Source organism: Rattus norvegicus, chromosome 5 (genome assembly GCF_021556685.1).
Source record: "Rattus norvegicus strain SHRSP/BbbUtx chromosome 5, alternate assembly SHRSP_T2T, whole genome shotgun sequence".
In the NCBI taxonomy this organism is placed as follows: Eukaryota; Metazoa; Chordata; class Mammalia; order Rodentia; family Muridae; genus Rattus; species Rattus norvegicus.
In genome coordinates this window covers 142,402,965-142,423,848 of record NC_141538.1, presented here as the reverse complement: position 1 = coordinate 142,423,848, position 20,884 = coordinate 142,402,965, and the positions used below count along the sequence as shown (strand labels likewise).

The following is a 20,884-nucleotide window of genomic DNA, read 5'->3' as shown; positions in this document are numbered from 1 at the left end:
CCTGTCCTCCTAGCACTCGGGAGGCTGAGTCAGGAAGGGTGCCATAAACTCCAAGCCAGCCTGGGCTACAGAATGAGTTCCAGGGCAGTTTAAATTACAATGTGAAACCCTGTTGTGATGGTTTCTATAAGCTCGGCTCAGGGAGCAGCACTATTAGAGGGCGTGGCCCTGTGGAGTGGGCGTGGCCCTGTTGGAGTGGGTGTGTCATTGTGGGTGTGGACTTTAAGACCCTCATCCTAGCTGCCTGGAAGTGAGTCTTCCACTAGCAGCCTTCAGGTGAAGATGTAGAACTCAGCTTCTCCTGTACCACGCCTGCCTGGATGCTGCCATGCTCCTTCCTTGATGATAACGGACTGAACCTCTGAACCTGTAAGCCAGTCCCAAAAAGATGTTGTCCTTTATAAGGGTTGCCTCGATCATGGTGTCTGTTCACATCAGTAAAAGCCTAAGTTATCTGTCTACAATATAAAGTAAAATAAAATAAAAAAACTAGGTAGTTTTGTTAGTAAAGGAATCCCTCTAGAATGTATTCTCATGTAACTTTTATTCATAACCCACTCAGGAAAAGCAGGCGCCTTCCCTGGCTACAGGCTTCTTCATTAACGTCTCTCTCCATCCCTCATTATTGAGATCACTGAAATCCCAATAGGTTCATCCTGCCAAAGAGACAAGAGGCTGAAACACATCAGAAGTTGCCCCACCCCCACACCCATCCTCCTAGTTTCTAGGTAATGGCAAACAACAAAAAGGGCTGTGTTGTTTGAACAGTGGTGACCCCTGCCTGCCTGTTACACAGGTAGTGTGTGAGTGGTCAGAAAACATACCCCTGCTCTCTATTCCTCACAAAGGCAGGCTAGTAGCAGAGTGAGGAAGCCCTTGTCCCCTGGGTAGTCTAGTCTGCTCCAAGCTGCTAAAATGATGCCTCGCCAGCGCTGTCACCGCCTCTCAACCCCTGCGCCTCAAGCACAGCCACTTTCTGCACCTGGGCCACGCAGGTCACGCATGTCCAGACAGGTGCTATAAAGCGTTCACACCGGCCAAGTCCTGGTCATGAACCGCCTGAAACACAACCGTGGTGCCTGTGTTTGTCAGACCTGTTCCTCTGTTTTCCTGGATGCTCTTGCTTGCGTGATGGCGGCCCCGAAGACAAAGGCCTCGGATTTGCAGAGTTGCAGCTCAGGCCGACAGCCTTGGATCGCAGGCAGGTTGGAACCTATGATTTCTTGGGTTTAACTGGTTCAAGCCTTGGGCAGAAAGCCGTTCTCATTACTCACCTATTGTGTCCTGATCCCACTTCTGGTAGGCCCTGGGGACCTTGCCTGCCTGGGTGCCTGGAGCCTCACGAAGCCATCTTGAAGGAGTTTGGTCCTGGTCTTGGTACAAAGCTCTGGGCCAGGTCCATATAGCTCACTAAGCCGTGGTCCCCCTTCTCTAGGGTCCAGAGAAGGAAGCCTGTTGAAGGTTCTGTCTGGCTTTGCGGCCTCTCCAGTTTTCTTCTCACTCAAAGAAATTGACCCCTAACTTTCCCTGAGATCTTTTATAAACTGAATACAACCCAGGGACCTCACTGGCCAAAAGCCAAAGCTCCAATCAGTCTTCAAAAGTCTCTGCTGGCCACAACAAACTGCTTCCTACCCGGGGAAGTCTCCATGGACTCTGGCAGAGTGCCTCCCCAACCCTGGGCTGATTTCCCTCTGCTTTCCTCCACTCCCTTCCCCACAGCTCACATCCAATGGCGAGGTTCCAGGTACCTGTGGTCGACACTCCATAAATGGACTGCTGGGTGAGAGTCATGTGGATTTGGGTGTTGCTGCTGTTGGATGGGGGAAGGATTTAGAGCCCTTCTCACTGTGAATGGGAGGTGGTGTGGTGTATAGCTGTTCTCATGGATGTGTGCATATATATGGGCCTGTGGAGGTCAGAGGTCAAAGTCAAAAATCTTCCTGAATTATTTCCACTCCATTTTTTTTTTTTGAGACAGGGTCTCTCCCTGAACTTAGAAATTATCAGTTTGGCTAAGATGGTTGGCCAATGAGCTCTGGGGATCTGTCTCTCTCCTGATTGCTTCATGTGCACATGCGTATGCATATGTGAGGGCACGTGTGTGTGTGTGGGGGGGGTTTCATGTGGGTGCTGGGAATCTGGACTGAGGATCTCATGTACTAGGTACTTTCTGACTAAAATGTCTCTCTAGCCCACTGTGTGTGTGTGTGTGTGTGTGTGTGTGTGTGTGTGTGTGTATTAGCTCTAAATGAGAACAAACTTTCTTTAGAGTAGCTTCTGTGCCAGATGCTAGGTCCAGTAGGGGCAGATTCCATCCTGGTGTGCCGGGTGGCATAGTAAGTGGCCAGCCTTGACTTTTGTCATGCAGTGTAGGGGGCTGTGCTGACACAGAAGGGCCTCATGGAAATTCTAAGTGTAATCTAGGATAAGGAGGTAAACACACAGACAAGCTTAAATGAAGCACTCATATCCTATGGGAACCTTAAAGCTAAAGCAGTAAGCCAAAAAACCAAGCTACGGTGGCTCACGGTGGTCTAAAGACTGAGGTCTAGGATCTGGGTGCTCACAGGACCAGAGCTATGACCTCCAGCCTAAGCCAGGGAAAGTATGAGGCGCTCTGAAATGATCAATGAAAGAGTCTTTGCATCAGCTCACTGAGGTACTATGCAAATTCTTATGGCTGGAAACAAGTTTTTAGTCACTTAGAAATCATAATCAAAATCCCAGATGACCTCTAAGTGTAGGTCTGACTCCCATTCCCTAGGTGGCCCGGAACCCCAGATTGTCCCTGCTCCCCACCTCCCTCAGTCGTACACACACACACACACACACACACACACACACACACACACACACACACAGTATGGTTATCTGAATCAGTAAAGACATCTGGCAACCCAAGAACCTATCTAAAAACCCATCCGCAGGGCTGGAGAGATGGTTCAGCGGTTAAGAGCGCCCAACTGCTCTTCCAGAGGTCATGAGTTCAATTCCCAGCAACCACATGGTGGCTCACAACCATCTGTAAAGAGATCTGATGCCCTCTTCTGGTGTATCTGAAGGCAGCTACAGTGTACTTATATATAATAAATAAATCTTTAAAAAAAAAAAAAAACCCATCCACAGAACTAAAAAGCCACAGCGTCTTCATGCAGTGGCTCAGGATTACACTGCGTTTCCAATGGGGTCTGACTGTGTGCACTAATTACTTAAAAAACAAAACAAAACACAGTTTTTAGTAAAAAGAAGCAAACTACAGGGTCATACTCATTTCTTCTTATACTTGAATTTTATAATCACCCCTATCTAGTTCTGTCTCCCCCAAAAGAGAATACCGTCGAGCTTTGAAAGTGTGTGTGATGGTGGTGGTGGTGGTGGTGGTGGGGTATCTTTGAAGGGAAATGAAACCATCATGAGGTAAAATTTTCCCATCCAGGAATTAGTTTAAGGCAGGCATGGTGGCTCACACTGTTAATTTCAATGCTTGGGAGGCAGAGGCAGGAGGATCTCTATGAGTTCCAGGCCAGCCAGATCTACAGAGTGAGTCTTAAACAGTCACAGCCGTGGATGCCCTTGGACTCCTGGTCCTTCTGCCTCCACTTCCCAAGTGGTGGCTGATGATCCTGAGATGTCAGCTCAGTGTAAAACCATCCTTGTATCCAAGAATAAAATTCTACTTGGGTATACTTTATTACCTATTAAGTGTATCCAATATTATTGCTAATGTCTTATTTAGATGTTTAAAGTTGGTATTTGTATGAGAAACTAGTCTGGCATTTCTTTTCGGGTTCAATCTTTCCCAGGATTTGGCTCCAGTGCATTGTTTGATTCATGAAATACTCCAGATGTTCCCTTTCTGGTTAAAGTTCAACTGTGGAATAGCCAACATAACACTGGGAATATTCTCTGAGGCAAATTAACGTCTGTGAAACGACAGGCCTGGTCACATGGTCAGTGACAGGGACTGCATATGTGAATCTCTGTATCTGGTGTCTCCCCCTCCCTCTTCTTAGGAACCACCAGGGCAGGGGCAGGGAGATGCTCAGTTAATGTTGGCTTTGTAAATACAAAGACATGAGTTGAAGCCTCAGAACACATGGTGTTCTTGTGTGGTTGGTTGGTGTTTGTTTGTTTGTTTGTTTGTTTGTTTGTTTTAAAAGGCAGGGCATGGTGGTACACCCCTTTAATACCAGTACTTGGGAGTCAAAGCAAGGGATCTCTATGACTTAGAGGCCAACTAAGACTACATAGTGAGACTCTGTCTCAAATAAACAAGAGCCAAAGAAACAAAAACCAAGTGTGGCAGCACATTGTAATCTGGGCCTGGGTAGGTAAAGATAGAAGATGGGCAGACCCTGAGGCTCACTGTCCTGACAGCCTAGGCTATTTGGCAAGTTCCAGGCTAGGGAAAGAAAGAGAAGAAGAAGAGGAGAAAAGGAAGAGGAGGAGGAGGGAGAGGAGGAAGAACACTCAAGCTTGGCCTCTGGTCTCCCATGTGCGTACGCACATGTGCACCTGCACACAGATGCACATACACAAAAGGGAGAAAAGCCATCAGCCCAACGATGCTGCTGTTGCCCAATCATCTCCAAAGCCTGGCCTCCATGCTTGTCCCTTTGAATTGCCACCTTATTACTTCACAGTGGACAGTCAGCTCCAGCATGGATTTCAGAGGGATTGATCAGATTCAAAGCAAACGTTTTGTTCTCATTCTTGTGTGTATGAAGGGGTATGTGTGTGAGGGCATGTGTATACACGTGGGGGTGTTTATGGGTATGGGTGTGTGTGGAGGAAGAGGATGAGCTTAGAGTCTCTTGAACTCTGCCCTAGGGTCTCTCACTGATGAACTTGAGCCAAGTAGGTTAGGCTGCCTGTCCAGAGCCCCAGGGAACAGTCTGTCTCTGCCTCCCCAGCACTGGGATGACAAGAGCAGGCCACCGTGCCCTGTTGTGTTGTGTTTTGTTTTATCATGGGTTCTGGGGATGGAATCCGCTTGCAAGGTGAACTCTTTACTGACTGAGCCATTGCCCGAGCTTTTCCTTCAGGACTTCCTGGTCTCCCCCACTGCTTTACCCCAACCCCAACTCCATGCAGCAGGAAATTGTTGCTTTCTGATTTTTGTGGGTATTTTCTGTCTTGGTGAATTATGGCCTATACTGCTGTTATTTAAGGGGAGATTTATTGAGGTTTAATTTGTAGTTTTGGTCTGTGGGTACTAAAAGGAAAATGGTTAAGGGAATTATTATACAGAACTCTCTCTGTGTGTTTTACATAGAAAACACTTCTATACTATACATAATACCTTGTCAATCATATTATTTGGGCTGTAATTTGTTCACATTTCTGTTTTATCCACTCAAACTGTCCAAAGAATAAAAGCAAACTCTCCTACTATTGGTCTATGTTACTCAGTATTCCGTTGCTATGACAAAATACTTGAGAGAAATCAACTTAAAGGAGGAAAGGTTTGCCTTGGCTAATGGCTTTAGGGATTCCAACGTCATACACACACACACCATTAGAACCTGATTCCATCACCTTGGGCCTGAGGCAAGACAAAGAGCACAGAGCAGATGAAACTGTTGTTCTCCTAGTGGCCAGAAAGCAGAGAGAGAGAACAGGCCAGAGCTATACACTTCCGAGATGGAGATGGCTCAGTGGTTAAGAGCACTGACTGCTCTTCCAGAGGTCCTGAGTTCAATTCCCAGCAACCACATGGTGACTCACAACCATCTGTAATGGGATCTGATACCCTCTTCTGGTGTGTCTGAAGACAGTAACCATGTACTCATATACATATATATACATATATATATATAATACATATAGATATGCACACTTCAGAGTCACACATAGAGCTTCTTCCAAGTGGGTCCAACCTCTGAAGATCCAATCAAGCTGTGAACTCATCAATGATTGACGGGGTCAGAGCCCTCAGGATCAAATCACTGCCTAATGGCCCCACTTGTAAACAATGTTGCCCTGGGGACTAATTGTTCAATACATGAAGCCCTGGGGACAGTCCAGGCCCATAACACGTGTCCCTTCCTCTTCATATTCTTCTTCAGCTTTGCTGTTTTTGTGTGTATGCTAGCTTCTTGGTACACAGAAAGCTTTTAGCCCTACGCCTTCATAGCAGCACATCTGCAGTATAGATTAGCATACTGCACACACAGATTATTAGTAGTGAGTGCGTACACACATGCCATTAGAATCTGCAACTTCTCTTGTGTCATGTGATGGCCTTTTCTCCTGAGCTTCGTCTGGTACAGAGATGGCAGCCTAGCACCTGCTGGCCTCTTGTATTAGTTTCCTAGGGCTGCCCTAACAAAGCTCCTGGGATTAGTTTTGTTAGAGCGCATCAGACCCACTGATGTGGGTCACCATGAGTCCGTCCTAGGGCGGCATGAGACTTGTTCACTGGCACTCAGTGATCCATCGCTGAGCCAGTAGGGTAGCGAATAGAGTTATGCTTAACTTACTGCCCCAAAGGCTATGGCCCTGGGGAACCTGTGCATGCGATCAGATTTGGAGACAGGTCTTTGCAGATGGCACTGAGGATCTACAGGTAAGCTCATCCTGGGGGCGGGCCCTAAAACCAGTGCCATCAAAAGACGAGGTGAGAGTTGGAGAATGGGGCGTGAGCACAGGCAGACATGGACAAGTCAAGGAAGGTTGCCACTTACCAGAAGACAGAAAAATGGGACAGATCTTTTCAGACAGTCTCCGAGAGCAATTGGCCCCATGCCACCTTGCTCTTAGCTCTCTGTCTCCCAGAACTATGAAGGGGCACATGTCTGTAGCGTTGAATCATCTAGGTAGTGGACATTTGCTACAGCAGTACGGAACACTCATGTTCCCTGTCTGAATCCTGTCCTCCTTCACACTACATGACGTGTCACAGATGCGATAGGTGGGACTAGCCAGAAGAGTATGGCTGCTGTCTAGTCTCTGCAGGGTTGTTAGAGCACAGAGGAGCACTGTCCTTTGTGTCTGTAAAGAGGATGGGCTAATGAGCGAGAGGGAGCATCCAATCAAGACACGACTTTCTATGTATGGATCAAGATCATCCAGACTTGGAAGGATGCTCAGCTTCGAGTGACTGCAGGGGCCTGCCACCGGGGATGAGCAAGAACCACCTGCAACATGAATATGAAAAGGACAAGCCTGGGGTCATAGGTCAAGCCTGGGGTCAGAGGGACCCGGCTTACAATTTTGTCACCACTAGGTAACATTTAATAAGTACCTTAAGGTGTATGGCTGGCTTTGCGAGTCAATTTGACACAAGCTAGAGGAAAGAGAGAGAGAGAGAGAGAGAGAGAGAGAGAGAGAGAGAGAGAGAGAGAGAGAGAGGCCTCCCTTGAGGAAATGCCTCCATGAAATCCAGCTGTCAGGCATGTTCTCAATTAGTGATCAGTGGAAGAGGGTCCAGCCCACATGGGTGGTGCCATCCCTGGGTTGGTGGTCCTGGGTTCTATAAGAAATCAGGCTGAACAAGCCATGGGGAACACGTCAGTAAGCAGCACCCCTCTATGGCCTCTGCATCAGCTCCTGCCTTCAGGTTCCTGCCCTGTTTGAGTTCCTGTCCTGACTTCCTTTGGTGATGAAACAGCAAAGGTTTATAGAAGTTTAAGCCAAATAAACCCTTTCCTCCCCAACTTGTTTTTTGGTCATAGTGTTTTCGGCACAGCAATAGAAACCCTGACTAAGACATAAGGGTTTTGGGACTCAGGTGTCTTATCTACACTGAGGGGTTGCGGTAGGCACGAAGGTTGTCATCAGCATGACATGAGAATTATAACCAAAATGGCACTTGCTGTGTCATAGGAACCATGTTACGTACCCTATGCATGTTCATGCCATGCTGCTCTCTAGATAAACGGGGATTATTATGGTTTTATACCCTTCCGCCTTGTTTCTACTGTGTAGCCAGGCTGGCCTTAATCTTGCAAGTCTCCCAGTTGCTGGGACTACAGGATGTGCATACCACCACATCTGGCTTGTTGTGACAGTTTTCCAGTGTTAGGGTAGAGTTTTCTCTGCCTGGAAATGGGTTAAATTTAGGAGCTCTATAAATCTCATCCACAGGCTGGTGTGGGTGTGTTTGTTTCTGGAGAGTGGAGCCACAGCTCTCTCCCAAGTCTTGGAGCTAACACAGCAAAGCAAAGTACATCTGTAGAGAGTCCCACCTTCCTGTGGCCTCCTGCTGATGCCGGATGGAGGAAAGGCTGCCAAAGTCCCGGAGAACTCCAGTGCTAGCCCAGATACTCCATGATGCGGGGCCCCCTCCCTGCCCTCTCCTGCCTGTTAGTAATGGGCAAAATTCAGTGGGGGAAGCAAGAGAGGCAAAAAGCAATTTGCAATTTTGATGCGCAAGGGGCAATTTCTACAGACAATTCTTGGTGCCCATAACCGCCCACCACCTCCGGCGGCTCCACCTGAAGCCCGCCGCCGAGCATCATTTCCCATTCTTGTCTCTGAGATAATAAGTCGGAGAGAAGCTTCATATTTCAAATCAAAACTACTTTCCAACTAGTAGAAGAGTGGAAACTTTTCGGGCAAATTTCATATGCAATAACACAATTTCCCCCCTGTTCCCACTTCTTTTTTTCACCTAATACATGATAAATATTCAAGATCTCCTTGAGGAAGCAGGGGTGCAGAGCTGGGAGGTGGAGCGTCAAGGATGCTGGGCGCAGGCGGCAGTAGGGCAGGAGAGGTCCTTCTCCTTCAAGGCTTGTCTGCACTGCAGGCTCAGCAAACTGCTGCCCAGCCAGCCCCGGAGAGCCCTGGCTCCCAGGAGAACTAGCTATGGCAGCACGGAAGGGGCTAATTGCAAGTCCTTACTGTCTTAATGGCTAGGAAGCATGCTTCTTGGGAAGATGCCTTGCAGCAGTTTTTGGGATACAACGTAAGACTGAACTTAGAATTGTCGGGATGATTAGGAATTTGGTTCTTCCTTTTAGGGGAGGGGGTGTGTCGGGGTCGGGGTCAGGGAATAAGCGATAAGGGTACACAAGAGAGCACTCTTCCTGATGGGGATCAGAGGGCTCCAGCAACAGAGTAGAAGGCTGCTGATAAACCATGATGGCCCTGCGTTGGGAGTACAGAAGACCCCTCCCACCAAGAAATAGCGATAACTAGCGCTCTCCTCGAAAGGGGTGATCGCCCTATGCCCGGTGCCCCGCCCTGAGCTAATACCAGCATCCTCACAATGTCAACATGAGGTAGGAAGTATTTCAGTTGGCATTTTATAAAAACTAAAGCACAGGAAGCTGATTAGCCTAAGATCATAGTGATAAGGAAGTACAGCCCGAGCTGGCACCTTAGACCCTTTCAATAGCAGAATGAGAAAGAGGCCACCAAAGGGTTCCTGGGAGAAGGCCTCTGCTTCCTGGGAGAATGCAAAATGGCGCACCGCCTTAGGAAACTAGTTTGCTTTTCCTTTCCTTTTTCTTTTCTTTTCTCTTTCTTTTTCCTATTTTACTTTATTTTTATTTATGTGTGTGGATGTATGAGGAATCTAGAAGAAGATGTTAAACCCCTGGAGCTGGAGTCACAGGTCGTTGTGAACTGCCTGGGGTGGGTGCTGGGAACTGAACCCCAGTCCTTTCCGAGAGTGCTCTCTACTGCAGAGTCGCATTTCCAGCCCCATAAACTAGGAGTGTGTAATAATTGTGAGTACACGCTTGCACTGCAGCCCAAAGTGAGGGGAAAAAATGAATGCTTGTGTCCACAGGAACATGTGGACATGCGTGGACAAGGTCATCAGTACCCCAAGGAGAGAAACTTCACATGCCCATCATTCCGACTAGATGGGCAACACTCAGCGGTCTGGATCATGCCTGCCAAGTGACAGACACAGCTGCAGATCCTCACTGAGCAGACGAACTGGACCCTTCCCACCCAGTTTTCCCTCCAGTTCCCAATGTTCTCCCCTAATGGAAAAAAGAATAGAGAGAACATCCCTTAATATCCAAAAGAGCTCTTTCAGATGCATCCCAGGCAGCCACAAATAAAGCTTGTCTGAGGATAATAGCATTGGGAGACTTTTTCTGTTTTGTCACTTGCACTTGGGTATTTTACTGGCCAATGGCATCCCAGGAACACTGAGTACTTGTTTATATCACATTTGCATAACTAAAGAACCTCGGGCTGAGGAACTGTACCCCTGGATAAAGCACTTGTCACCCAAGCCCGAGTTCAGATCCCACAGAAAGCTGGATGCAGTCGTGCATGGCTGTTATGCAGTGTTTCAACAAAAGCAAGGAGAGGCAGAGACAGGACAATCCTTAGACGTTTGAAAGCTGGATAGTGTAGTATTTGCAGTGGCGAACAGTAAGAGATCCTGTGTCAAACAAGTGAAAGATGGGGACAAGGTTGTCCTTGGACTTCCAAATATGTACTCAGATATCTATATTTAACTACAGGAACATGAACACACACACACACACACACACACACACACACACACACACACATACACACATACCACCATCACCACCACCACCACCACCACCACCACCACCACCACCACCACCACCATCATCATCATCATCATCATCATCATGATCATCATCATGACATATTGAATTACCTTTCTATTGCTGTTATAAGACACCATGACCAAAGCAACTTATAGAAGGGTTTATTTGGGCTTACGGTTCCAGGGTGGTTAAGGTCCATGATGTCAGAGTAGCATGGCTACAAGTGGTAGACATGGTGGCTGCAACAGAAGCTGAGAGCTCACATCTTTAACCATAAGCAGAAAGCAGGCAGCAAACTAGGAATGGCTCAAGTCATTATTCGCCTAAAGCTCATCCCCAATGACACACTTCCTTTTAGCAAGGTCACACCTCCATACCTACACAGAACCACCAAGCGGGGACCAGATGTTTAAATGCTGTAGGCTAGACTATGGGAAATACCTCGTTCAAACCAACACACACACACACACACACACACACACACACACACACTCACACACTCACACACACACACACACACTCACACACACACACACAGAGAGAGAGAGAGAGAGAGAGAGAGAGAGAGAGAGAGAGAGAGAGAGAGAGATTAACATTTAAAAGAACCTTAGGGTTGGGGATTTAGCTCAGTGGTAGAGTGCTTGCCTAGCAAGCGCAAGGCCCTGGGTTCGGTCCCCAGCTCCGGGGAAAAAAAAAAGAAAAGAACCTTAAAAGATAAGAAATGTTTTTCCAGCTGGTCAGAACTTAAAGCCACTGTAGAGGTTTGCCGAAGATGCAAATGCCCGTGAATGTTTTGCTCTGCCTTGCCTGCTACCCTTCTTCAGGTATACTCGTCTGTTTACATAATTGGGATTATACCACAGGACGACATCTCAGGTTTTACAGTAACATTAGGGTGTGTGTCCCCATGTCTTTAAAAATTCCTAGAAAACATGATTATTAACAGCTATGGGGATGAAGGAGTCACAGTTTATCAAACCACTCCCTCACTGTAGAATATTTAGATCATCTCCTTAAAATGTTTTCAGTGCTAAATGATTAACATTGTGGATCAATTTCTTTTTTTTCCTGGCTATGGCGTCTGAGCTCTGAAGGACATCGGGGTTTAATTTGAGTTTGAGAATGGGGGAGAACTGTGAGTTATGGCTTTATTTTTGCTTTCTGGAGACTTTTATACACAATCCTCATATTTTAAATTTTCAATACATTGTCCCAAGCTCAGGAGAGAGCTGAGCAGAGTCAATTTCCACCGCCCACAGAGGCGAGCAGCGGGCTATGGTGCTGTGCCCTGTCAAGCACTGGGCATCGCCACCTTTAGACTCTCTGCTGACTTGGCAGATGAACACGCTGCTTTGTCTTAATGCCTGTTTCTTTGGTTACCAGTGAAGTAGAATCTCTCTTCACTTCTCTGTTGACGATGTGTGTCTCATCTTCTGTGAAACCTGTGATTTCCCCATTTGGTACTAAAAAGCATTAGTGTTTATCTTATGACTTACGGGAGCTCCGCATCTCTGAGATTTACCGCTCTGGCTGGGGGTCGTTGTCCTGAGGTTTGCTGGCCTTCGTTTGGGTTGATGGTGCAGCCCGTCTGTGTTTAACCCTTCATGCTGCAGCTGCAGATGTGCGTGTGTTGGCCGACAGGGTTAGCACCTGTGGAGTGTTCAGTGCCTGAGTGTAAATCACTTCCGTTGTTGTTCAACAGAGTCTCGAGGGAAGCTCCATTGTTCCAATCTGTTATTTTTATCACGTAAAACTTTCAAACACACAATGGGAAATAAATACTCTGAGTATGGGTTTCATTTCTAGATAATGAAGGGCACAGGGAGGGGCAGGGAAGGGTACACGTGCTGTGACAGTACCAGGAGCTGGTGGCAGTTATGGCTGGGGGTAAGCTACAAGGGTCTATCTCTATGTAAGGTGCTGAGGGCTGATTAGCATGTTAGAGGACAGAAAAGGGCAGCTGTTTCCTGGTCTCCTCTCTGTGACAGACACTCTCTTGTACCCTTGAATGATCTCCTTGGATCCCACAGCCTCTCAGAGAACAAGAAACCATAATAATCCTGTCGTACAGTTCAGGGCACTGAGATCCCAACACATGAACTGTTCAAGGTTACATGGCTGCCAAATACAGGACCAGGGATTGAAATCAGCTCATCCTAACCCACGTCTTTCGTTCTCCCCACTGCCAGATTGTTTGGAGTCAGAAACTTAGACGGAAGAAAGGTGGGCCTGCCTCAGCCAGAAATTTTACTTAGTCAGATACCCATGAGCAATCTCAGATTAGAATTTATTGTGCTTTTTAAAAATGAGAAATGAAATACTTTTAATTTGGCTAAAATTACAGACTAAAATCAAGTCTTGCTGTCTTTGATTTCCTCAGCCAGTATCTCCTCAATCACTTGGATCACCCACAGAGACCGCACTGACTGGAAGTTAAGAGCAAGCTGGCATGGGGGGCAGGTTCCTGGAATGCAATAAGTTGTGGGCATGACTCTGTACCAACAAGAAAGAGGAGGGCAGGGGAATAAAAGTAAAAGAAGGAGAAAAGAAAAATAAAGAATAGAATCAGACAAATCAGAAAGAGCCGATACGGTCAATACCACCAAGGTCACCTGACCAAGCGCACCCTTTTGAATGTCCTAGACATTTTCTTGTTAGCGTTTTAGTGTATCAGTCAGCTACTGCTGTGATGATGCTTTATAACAAGCACCCTTGAAAGGACAGTGCCTGCAACACCCACCCGTAGCTTCAGTGTGTGTCCTAGTGTTTCCAGGTCACCATCCGACCTCCTCCGCCACAGGTTCTCATTGTTATCTTTTCAAATGCAGAAGTTCAGCTGGATTCTAGAGCCACATGGGCACGCCCACATTCCGATGATTCAGAAAGTGTTTTCAAGACACCAAAGCACCACGAGATGGTATAACATGCTCCTGGCAGTACAGGGAGGCAGAGCTAGGACTGATAACAGACTTCCTATGCCCCATCCCCTGACTTACCTGGAAACAGTTGAAACCTGGGAAACTGGGAGAGTTATGATGGTAAGAGTCTTGAATCTGCTCTGAGTGCTTTGGTCTATCTTCTTCTCCCAAATATCTATCATCTATCTATCTATCCTCTATCTATCAATCATCTATCTATCTATCATCTATCTATCTATCATCTATCTATCTATCTTATCTATCATCTATCTATCTATCAATCATCTATCTATCTATCATCTATCTATCATCTATCTATCTATCCTCTATCTATCTATCTATCTATCTATCTATCTATCTATCTATCTATCCATCTATCTGTCTATCATCTATCTATCTATCTATTATCTATCTATCACCTATCTATCATCTATCTATCTATCTATTATCTATCTATCATCTATCTATCTATCAATCATCTATCTATCTATCCTCTATCAATCATCTATCTATCATCTATCTATCCTCTATCTATCTATCCTCTATCTATCAATCATCTATCTATCTATCTATCTATCTATCTATCTATCTATCTATCTATCTATCATCTATCTATCATCTATCTATCTATTATCTATCTATCTATCTATCTATCTATTATCTATCTATCACCTATCTATCATCTATCTATCTATCCTCTATCTATCTATCTATCTATCTATCTATCTATCTATCTATCATCTATCTATTATCTATCTATCACCTATCCATCATCTATCTATCTATCTATCTATTATCTATCTATCTATCATCTATCTATCTATCAATCATCTATCTATCCTCTATCAATCATCTATCTATCTATCATCTATCTATCCTCTATCTATCTATCCTCTATCTATCTATCTATCTATCTATCTATCTATCTATCTATCTATCTATCATCTATCTATCTACCTACCTGTCTATGTCAGCACAGCTCTTATACACCAAGGCTTTCGGTGTGCTGGTTGTACAACCTAAGGGAGTTGGTTCTCTCCTTCTACTGTGAGGGTTCCTGGGATAAAACTTAGGTAGTCAGACTTGGCAGAAGGTGTCTTTCTTTACCCATTGGGCCATTGAGGCAACTCAGATTTATCTTTCAAAATATCATTCCCATCGTGGGGGCCTTAAGTAAACCGACACACCTGCTTTTTGTGCACATAAGCACGCTTGCCCATCCAGGTGTGGTTTGGGGGACATATGTAGATGTTTAAGCCCTAGTAACCATGTATGCAAACGGGTTTGTCAATGCGGTTCCAGTTAGCCACACGTGTGGAGGGTAGTGGGTGTCAGTGTATGCTATTATGTATAACTTGGGCATCTGCTTGTATAGACGGACACACTTCTGGGAGTACATACACCCCCTTAAGGATGGCTAGGTTGGGTGTGCCTGGAGGTGTACATCCCCACTGGGATCAGTTCCATCTGGCTCTGTTTCAGAGAGAAGACCCAGGGAGCCTCACTGCTAGAAGAGTCCCTTTGCAGAGAGTTCCAAGTTCTACAGAGCTGTGATGTGATCTTCCAGTCTCAGCTCCTTTCTTCTTTGCTTTGGTTGTTTGTGGGTTGTGTACAGCACCCTAGCAAAACGCCATGTGCAACCTTATGAGGCTCATGGGCTCTTCCAGATGAGCTGCTGCCTGACTGGCTTTTATCTATGCCTCAGTCCTGCCCCTTCCCAGCCTGAAATCAGATTTCAGAAAACAATGGCACAAAAGAAAAAAACTAAGGCAGGAGCTTCAGAATTGGGAGCCGGGAGAGGGAAGGGATAACATGGTGGCCTTGGCTGATAGGCTGTTTCAAAGGCCTGTGGGTTCTATGTCATTCCTGAATTATAAATATCTTTATATGAAGCCCAGAGATGTGCTGGCCCTTGAAGGGACAAACGGTTCAACCAGGTAGTTAGTCAATATCACTTGCGGTTACAGGACTGGGCCACGCACCGCCTCCCAAGGCAGCTGCTTTCTGTTACAGTCTGTGATATTTGCTATTCCCTGTCAATGTGTCAGGACCTGGGCTCACCTAGGAGATGGGTCTCTGGGCAAGTCTGTGGAGTAGTATCTTAGTTACATTAATTGATGCAGGGCGACTCGTCTTAACTATGGGCCAGACTATTTCTCAGATAGGGGACCCTGAGCTGTATAAGTAGGGACCATGAGCCAGGCGGCAGCACGCATGCATCCCTCCCCCTCTGCTTCTTGACTGAGGATGCGATGTGACCAGTTGTTTCAAGATTCTGCTACCTTGACTTCCCAGTAATGCTGGGCTGTCCCCTGAACCATGAAGGAAGCTCTTCGTCTCTTATCTTGTGAGGGTATTTTTTATCACAGCAACAGGAAAAGAAAGCAATACAGACACCTTCCATGAAGTAAGTGAGGTCAGTCAGCATTTACTGAAACACTGTGTAAGCACCTGCCCAGATGAGCATTTCCTCTGCTCCTGCAGTCTGCAGACATAGGGACAGTCTCCTTTAACTGAGCCGCTCACTCCTTTCTCAGCTTCTTGAGTTCTGAGACACAAAGTTTAATCACCCCAGATACAGAGGAAAAGAGGGAGAGGAGAAGACTTTCCGGATGCTCTCCTGACATCTGACAAGGTCTGGATGGGACACTGTCCTGCCCAGGACATCCCTCGATTGTCAGGCAGAAGCAGTGTCAGGTTCTCTGGCAATGCTAGTGAGAAGCATATGTGTTATGGCTCTGCTTATACCTCTGGCTAAAACATTGGTGGTGGGAAATGTGGAGAAGTAAAACAAAAGTAGAAAGGTCCACATGGAGAGGGGAATGAGAGAAGGGGGAAGGGCGAGGTGATAGAAATGAAGAGAAATGTGCACAAAGCAGAAAGCGGTGGAGAAACAGACACGGAGACAGAGGGTGAGTCATAGAGCAAGTCTCAGAGACAGAGGCGGGAGCTGCAGCGAGAGCCATTAAGTGTGCTCCACGGGAGAGATGCTCGCTGGTGTGGGGATCCCTGCAGAAGGAGGAAGAAGAGAGACTTGGAAATCCAGAGGTGATCAGGGGCGATAAAGGGAGCACCTGTGCTTTCTACTGCTCTCCTGCCTCACTGGAGAAGAGAAGAGGGGAGGAGAAGGAAGAAAGGAAAGGAGAAGGGAAGATGGTGGGAGGGAAGACAGGAGAACAGGAAAGAAGGAAGGAAAAGAGAGAGGAAGCAGAGCAGGAAAGGAGGAAGGAAGGGAGGAGAAGAGAGATGGAAAGGAGGGAGGAAAGAGAGGGGAAGGGAGGGAGGAATGGGAAGCCTGGGAGCCATGTGCAATGAAGGTGGTTATGCAGTAACTTCCGGGGAGCATAAAGTCAACCCCTGAAGGCAAGCCATTATAGAGGAAGGGAAACGTAATCAAACCAAAGACCCAGATGCAATTACTTTTGGGGTCCTTAGTGAGCCACCTGGCTCCCATGCCCTGCACCCTCCCCCCAATTTGATCATGGGTTTCCCTGCGACCCACTGTAACCAGTAGCAAGTGGCAGATGCAATATTGTGCCGGTTATAAGCCTAAGCCTGGGATACCCAGCAGCTCCCACACGCCTGTGATCTAGGGGTCATGTGAGTGCAGGGAAGTCACCTTGCTGTTGGGAGGATCCTCCAGTGAACAGAGACCACATAAAGGGCAAGGCACTCAACCAAAGTGAAAACTAAGACCCAGACACATGACCCAATCCAAGCTATGGCCACGCTGAGCTCTGAGCTGCCCCACCAAGCCCCGATCCAACTGCAGAGTCCTGAGAAAATGACAACCGGGACATCTCTTTACATACACACATTTATTATATTGGGGTGATATGTGGGTGCTGTGGTGCATTGTAGGGGCCAGAGGACAACTAGACGTGGGTCTTCTTTTTACCATGTCGGCTCCAAGAATTGACCTCATGTTATCTGGCTTGGCAGCAAGCACCTTGACCCACACTGAGCCATCTCACTGGCCCCAAATAATCATATGTTAAGTCATTCAAACCTGGGGTAGTTTGTTACACAGCAGTGGATAGCTGAAACAGCAGGGTAATATGTGGACAGTAACAGACCAAGGGGACTTCATTGTTTCCTTTGGCTGAGGGACTGTAGAGAAGGCTCAGAGAATCTCCCCCCTTTCCTGTCCCTCTCTCCCTCTTCCCTCTGACTAAACAGCTTCACTGATGAAGGAGCACAGTCATCTGCCTGCTTGCCCGTTGGAAGATGGTGGCAGCATTGTGCACCCACTGTAGCTGACTGATGGTGGGTAAGAGTCACAGCAGTGGCTTTTAGTGTCACTTCCATGTGCTAATCCATCCCATCCCACAGCTGAGAAGACTGTGTAATGACACCCTGAGGTCTCATAGCCTAGAGCCCACTTTAGAACTCTTAGTCGTGGTGGAGCTTGCCCATGATCCCAGCACCAAGGTAGGCAGGTATGGGAGGATTGTGAGTTTGAGACCAGCCTGGGCTACAAAGTGAGACCCTGTGCAAATAAATACATAAAAATAAAAACAACAGGGAATGACCAACCAACATCTATTAAGGTCCAAATGAATCAAACGGAATAAAGAAGCCCCTATCCGGAACCTCGCATTTAGAATCTCTCCTCCTCATCCCAGTGCCTGAGTGTTGGTGCATTAGATCTTCCTGGGCGGCACCAGGTGGGAAGGACAGATGCTCAGATGATCTTTCTCCCCCTAAGTCTTCTTACTCAGGCCAGGGTAGCCTGCCTCCTGCCCACTCTGACCCGCTGCAGTTGCCTGGCAAGGCAGCAGCTTGCACTCCAGCCCTGTTTCCAGCCCCCCCGGGAATCGCTTGACTCTGAAATTGGTTCCGGGAACACTTTTGCTCCCACCATTATCCTGTCTTCCTTGACACCCCCCTCCCCCAGCACTTTTTTTTTATACTAAACTTTCTCTGAATTCACCTGATTTTTCCCATCTCCTTTACATTCTTTATGGCAATGGAGAAATAATCACCGCTTCTCCGGCAGGGTGATGGGAGTGTGCAGTATTAACTGTAAATCAGGCAGAAATTGGTGGAAGGGGAAGGGTTTGATGAGGTGCAGAGACATTATATCATTTTAAAGCACTTTCCTGGTCTCCAGTAATCCCCATGTAAATGAAAAGGAGGCGACGTGCCTTGCTCTCTCTCAGAGGCTGCCTTGAGGAATGCAGGGAAAATTCTGGAAAGCAGAGGAAGATGGACTGAGCCGGGCTGGGGCCGGGCTGGGGCCGGGCCGGGACTGGGCAGGGGGCTGGGTTGGGAGGCAGGGATGCCCCAGGCTGGACCCCAACCCTTCCAACCAGGACTTACCCCAGAAGGACTTGAATCATTTTGGCTCTGCTGGGACATCTAGGAAGAGGTAGACCCTGAGCCATGGAGGTAGGGAAGGCAGCGGTGCTCACCAACAGAGGGCATAGCAGCCTCAGACCAGGCAGGCTCTAAAGCCCAGGGCCGTTTGCCAGGAGGAGTTCTGCGTTTTAGTGGGTCCATTATCATAAGGACCAGAGGGCATCATAGAACACGGAGGTGGGGGTGGGGCAGGATGCTCACACCCTGCTCTCCACGGAACACTACACCAAACAAAGAGCTACCTCTCCTAAGTGCCACCAGCTCCCCCTCCTTGCAGCCTGACAAAGAACCCGATCCTCCTGAAGAGCAGCCATCTGTCTAGCCCAGTCCAGCAGGAGCCATTTTCAGAGGAAGAGAGTGACGGCCTGCCATTCTCTCCCTGCCCTCCTGGCTCCCTTTGAACTTAAGTCAATTTATCCCCAGCTTACTGACAGCTTACGTCACTGAATTCAGCCACATGATTTCATCAGGTCTAAGCTGTCCTAAGTTGCCAGGGGGAAGTGCTGTGCTTTTTGACCACTTAGAGGTTTGTGTTTTTAACTTTATTGACTCATTGCAAGTGTTCTTTAATACTCACTTGATTGTTCTACGTCATAGAATACAGTGGGTGATAAATTAGCCACAGAATCCCTCACTTTCCTGTTCAGGGCCCAACCCTTCTTTGTCCCTTAGACCCCTAAATGGACCCACATTTGTCCATTGAGTAGCCTCTGAGACATTAAGAGAGGAGTAGTGGTGGCAAAGAGAGGGCACCACCGGCATCTCTGGGGGTTCCTTTCCGAACTCTGGGTAGCTATGTTCTCTGTGTGCAGTGGTGACTCTTCCCTAAGCATTGTCTCCGTTAGGGTTCTTATGGCTGGGACGAAACACCATGACCAAAAGCAAGGGAAGAAAGGATTCCACCAGGACCACCAGCCTAGGGATGGCACCACCCACCGTGGGCCGGGACCTCCCCCATTGATCACTAATTAAGAAAATGTCCTACAGCTGGATCTTATGGAGGCATTTTCTCAATTGAGGTGCCCTCCTTTCAGATGAGTGTAGCTTGTGTCAAGTTGACATAAACCTAGCCAGCACAGACATCAACAGGCAGTTTGCAGACAGTAAATAAGACTTATTTCCTTGCTCAAATAGCCACAGAATATTTTATTGATAAACCACAGAGGGGCTGGCTGCTGTGTGTGGTCAGACCTTACGGTACAGCTATGTCAAGCAAAGCCACAGTCACTGGGACACCACCACCACTGTAGCAGCCATCGAAAGGCAATAAGCAGTATTCAGTATAGAGCCTAGAATTTGAGAAGCACGTAAGGCCTGGGAGACTTTTCCATGCTTGTCACCTAAACCTGACAACCTGAGTTCAACCCCTAGAACCCGCATAACAGGCTGCATGGAGTGGTACATATCTATAACTCCAGCCCTCCTGCTATGAGACGAAGGCAGAGACAAGAGAATCACCCAGAAGCTGCTGGTCCAGGTAGCCTAGAGCACACAGGAAAGACCTTGTCTCAGCAAGATGAAAGGCAAGAACAGACTTCCAAAAATGGTCTTTTAATGGCCCTGCACATTACATGGCATGAATACACACGCACAGAGAGAGAGAGAGAGAGAGAGAGAGAGAGAGAGAGAGAGAGAGAGAGAGAGTTAACGGGCATGAGCATATGCCCAGAGTCCCGAGATGCTTGCCCCAGTAGGTACTGGGGATGTGCATGTGGTATACAGACTTGACGGAGTTTGCAAGCAAAAACATAGGATAGACACACAGATTAGTCTAAATGTCAGATCAAAATCAAATAACTTTTAGTATAAATATGTTCCAATACCCCATGGAATGACTTGTATGAAAGAGAGGACAGAAGCAGAGAGGCAGAATCAAATTGACTGGGGTCCTGTATTTTTCTAGACCTCCCTACTGTGGGGTCTAATGCAAAGTTAGTATGCACGGTGGCCAAGGTGCCTGACCCAAGCTTAGATGCCTTCCTGGCTGCAGCTGCTCATTGTCTCTCCCTGTGTGGGAACGAGCTCAGAGCACAGGTCCTGATGGAGTAAGGTACTCTGGTCCAGTGTTTAGAATCATCCCAGAACCCTCATCAGTTAGGTTCACTGATAACTGCA

General features: G+C 47.2%; 2 long non-coding RNA genes across 2 annotated transcripts; one reads left to right on the top strand and one right to left on the bottom strand.

Annotated features, from left to right (window-relative positions):
- Positions 1 to 264: 264 nt before the first annotated feature.
- LOC148006037 (uncharacterized) lies at positions 265 to 10,043 on the top strand. The gene is made up of 3 exons (XR_015621446.1): positions 265 to 369; positions 1,723 to 1,783; positions 9,743 to 10,043. It is a non-coding gene; the product is annotated as an uncharacterized LOC148006037 (long non-coding RNA).
- Positions 10,044 to 17,207: 7,164 nt separating this feature from the next.
- Positions 17,208 to 19,153, bottom strand: Lnc081 (long non-coding RNA 081). The gene is given in 2 exon segments (NR_126576.1): positions 17,208 to 18,599; positions 18,731 to 19,153. It is a non-coding gene; the product is annotated as a long non-coding RNA 081 (long non-coding RNA).
- Between the last annotated feature and the right edge of the window lie 1,731 nt (positions 19,154 to 20,884).